We start from the raw sequence: 3959 nt of genomic DNA, 5'->3' as shown, positions 1-3959 counted from the left end.
AGCAGGCAGAATGACACAGCACACATACCAGTGCTTCTAAACCTCTCTAATTTGTCCCCATGCTAAACCACTCCTGCCTCCAGCCTCAGTCCTTCCTCCTTTGGACCCATCTCATTTCATGTTCTGCACATCCCCTTTGCCACACAACAAAACCCTGAATCCATCTTTTCCTGCCATCTCAAATGAATTCTGACAGTTGCTGCAAAAGTTCCCTGGGGAGACAGTCAGCATGGGCAGCTTCTACAGTGACTGTGCTGCAGTCGTGTGGCAGGCTACAGATCTGGCCCATATGTTGTCAGCATGCTTCCCTTTCAAACACACACGGATGCACTTTTGTTGGGCAGGTGACTCCTAGTCACTGGTATTACTTGCTTTCTACTTTAGGGAGACAGTCAGAGTCATGGTTTCCTCCTAATGCAGCGCTTCATCCTTGGAGGTTGTTAAGACCCGGCCAGACAATGCTTTGCTGGGATGATCTAGTCGGGCATGGTCCTGCTTTGAGCAGAGGGCTGGGTTAGATGACTTCCTAAGGTCCCTCCCACCCTAATTATCTATGACTCTATGATTCTTCCTTGGCACAGAGTGGATACCTGCCTCAGCAGAGCATGTGCGGGGAGCCTATCTCTTTGGTCAGCCGTCTGTGGGGTGTTGTGTTACTGCTACGTCCCTGTGTAGGGTTAAGATGTCAGAGGGCAGAGAGGCATTGGGACCCCTAGCACTGCAGTGGAGGAGAGATCTTTTGTCTTTTCAGTAGCAAGATCTGGCTAATTCAGGGGACACTCAGGAAAGACACATCAAGCCAAGTCCTGATTCCATTCAAGTCAATGGCCAGGCTCCAATTGACCTCAAAGGCCAGAATTTAGCTAGAAGCATGTAATTCCTCAGGCTCTGTATGCAAGGCAGCTTATCAAACATATGTACTCTCTCCCTCTACGTGCCTATTTGACTTTCACACTCTGGGTAGAAATGTGTCTTTTTAAATTAGTAATAGCACGGCAGCTGTGTGTTTACATAATCTTATGAGAGGGCCACATGTATTCTCACCCTGTGCTATTAATACTTATATTCTCACAACCACACACACACACTGTAGAGCAATGTGAAAATAGCTTTAAAATACTATCAAGCTAGCCAGTAGTTATCATGCTATCTAACCTCTAGATCCAGATTCATGGAAGACATACAGGAGTAACTGCAACATTATACAGGTGTTTTGTGCCCTTTCTTTGCATGTGTAAGCACCTGTATTTGTCCTTCAAGTAATGCTAAATCTAATGGGTTTGAAGGTGCCAATGCTGATGTGGGTGCCCAGAGGGTATTAGATTATTTTAAAGGCATGTTAGAACTTTTACCAGGTGTTTGTCCCTGAAAGGGCAAACTCAAAAGTGTACACGCAATTGTTCATGTGTGTACAGAAGGAGGTTGAATGGAAGCCCATTTGAAAATGAATTTACCTCTTTAGGCCAACTCTTCAGGTCCATTTGAGAATGTGTAATCTGTTTTTGATAGCAGCAGGGGATAGGTTTAAGAGGAGCATGCACAAATCTGTGCAGTTGGAAACCCTTTTGCACGCAGGTAGGTCCCCTGGGCACAGCACCCACCTGCCTGATTCCCATGCACAGTGGAGTGTTTCCAATGCACAAAGTGGGCATGTAGCCATTTTTGTAGGTGTGCTCAGCTGCACGTTCAAAATTAGACATGCAAAATCCAAGGTCAGCTTGAAGACAGCTGAAGCTTTTCACGATCATAGCAAAATGACTCGTGTTTCAATAGGAGCCAAATCCAGCCCTAAAGAAGCAGTGCACGTCTACCGTAGCAAAGAGAACTGTGACCTTAAATGCCAGGTCTGAATTTGGCCCCAGTGGAGGCCATCATATAGGTAGGGGCTCTTCAAGGAACTTCAGTGGCTGTGGGCCTCAGCTGTGGGGAATTACTGAGCATTCACAGATAGTATGAATCTGACCCGAACTAGGCAGCAAACCAGGGATCTCCAAAGATAACAGTATGAGTATCTGCAGCTGGAACTAAGGGCTTGAGTCCTGTTTGGACCTGGGGCAGAGGGTAATGCACAATGCCTGTTGAGTGGATTACATGTGCAAAAGCATTAATTTAGGTGACTAACCACCTGATTTGTGGAGTCAGATTTCTTAGTACGTGCAACTATCGGTACAAATACATGCAGACGCCATTGTGCACCTGCACTTCATGCAAGTTTGCCAAATAATTTCCAGGGCACATCATGATGCTTGGATGATCTTGTCAGTTAAATAAAGCATTTATGGATGCAATTAGGTATGATAATAAGATGTTTAACTGGTATAAAATATGCCCACAAATAATTACACAGAAGAAATTGGAGGCCTGTTCTGAACACTGGGCCCAATTTCTCTCTCTCCCCCGCTCTCTCACATTCCCTTCTATGTCGAGTCACGCTGTATAGTCAGTATTGACTCTTCGGCTATCTAGAAGAGGTCTTTTGTTTTCTGGGTCTGCAGGGACTGGGAGTGCAGCCAAGATACCTTGGAGTAGGGACAATTTATGTTACTCTTTCATGCCTCTTGTGGCCAGTATATAGATCAGCATCTCTGAACTCTAGAACAGAGAAGGGAGAAATTTAGGGATGGAAACTTTTTTTCACCCCACCCCCACAAAAAAAAAAAAAATGGAGATTCAGGTTGTCCAAAATATTTGAGGTATTCACTGTGATGCTTTAGCTATGAAAAATATCCAAATATTTAATTTGACATAAACATTTACATGTTTCATTTTGAAACCTCAGTTCATTACCATATTTACTTCATATTACTTAAAACAAAAACGCTAAACTTAGAAAAAAAGTGAAATATTTTGCTCATTTCTTTTTGACTTTGTTTTACCAAAATAAATAAATAAATACAAACTCCTTCACACTCCAAACCATGAACAAAAAAATCAGTGATTTACTAAGCTTGAACTCCAAACCATGAACAAAAAAATCAGTGATTCACTAAGCTCGGCTCCATAGCTGTATTCTGGAAGGAGTCCAATTCAGCTTTTCTTTGCAAGGTCCAGGGGCCAAAAGCCAAGTATAGCATAGGCCAAGGGGCAGGTAGAATGAATTTCCTTTATCCAGCCACATGGCACACATGTGTGGCAATTCAAGCAGCCATGTCAAGCCCCCTTTAAAAGGAAATTTTGCTGTGGGACCACGTGGCAGTCTTGGTGCCAGCAAATTCCCTGCAGATGGAAAGAGCAAATAAAAATGTGCATATTTACATTATACATGCAGATTAGATCGTGTGCATTCCTGATCGTCTGTCCCTGAAACACCCTCCAAAAGGAGTGTGGGGGAGAATGCAAAGGAGTTGAGTCCAGGACAAGCACATGAATGTTCTGTTCTTTCATTCCTTACACACACACATGCACGTGCACACCTGCACAGTCTTTTGCTCCTACAAACATCTATACAGATATGTGTGCAAGCATGTAGACACACACACACTTAAAGCATGCATACCCATGCCTGATTAACCCTCCCTAGTGCCCAAAGTCAAGAGTAAGCATATTGGTTCCCAGCTTTCTCTGCCTGACAATGAGTAGTAAACAAATTGTCTCCAGTCCTCCTGAACTGCCCCCCACAATTCAACAAGCAGGAGAAAGTCTAAAGTCAGATTCATTACTGCCTCTCTGCAGTTTCCCATCACTGTGCTCTGAGTTCAGTGGAGTGGCATGGGAGTCCCACAGGAGTATGCCAGGCCCCTAATGTACTCACAACTTCACCATGTCTAGGGGTCAAGTCTGATCTTGTCTTTACGGGTATAAATCAGGAGTAGCTGTAAAGCTGGTGGAAGGGACACTGGAATTAGACTGCAGTCTCCAAGTGGTCAGAGCACATCACCTGGATTTTGAAATACATGATTGAATCACAGGAGACATACAGCCATTCTCAGCTCTCCTTCTGCTCCCTGGGTCCCTGAGTC

Source organism: Alligator sinensis, unplaced genomic scaffold, assembly GCF_000455745.1.
Source record: "Alligator sinensis unplaced genomic scaffold, ASM45574v1 scaffold857_1, whole genome shotgun sequence".
NCBI lineage: Eukaryota > Metazoa > Chordata > Crocodylia > Alligatoridae > Alligator > Alligator sinensis.
The sequence above is the reverse complement of the archived record's forward strand: the minus strand, read 5'-3'. Positions refer to the sequence as shown.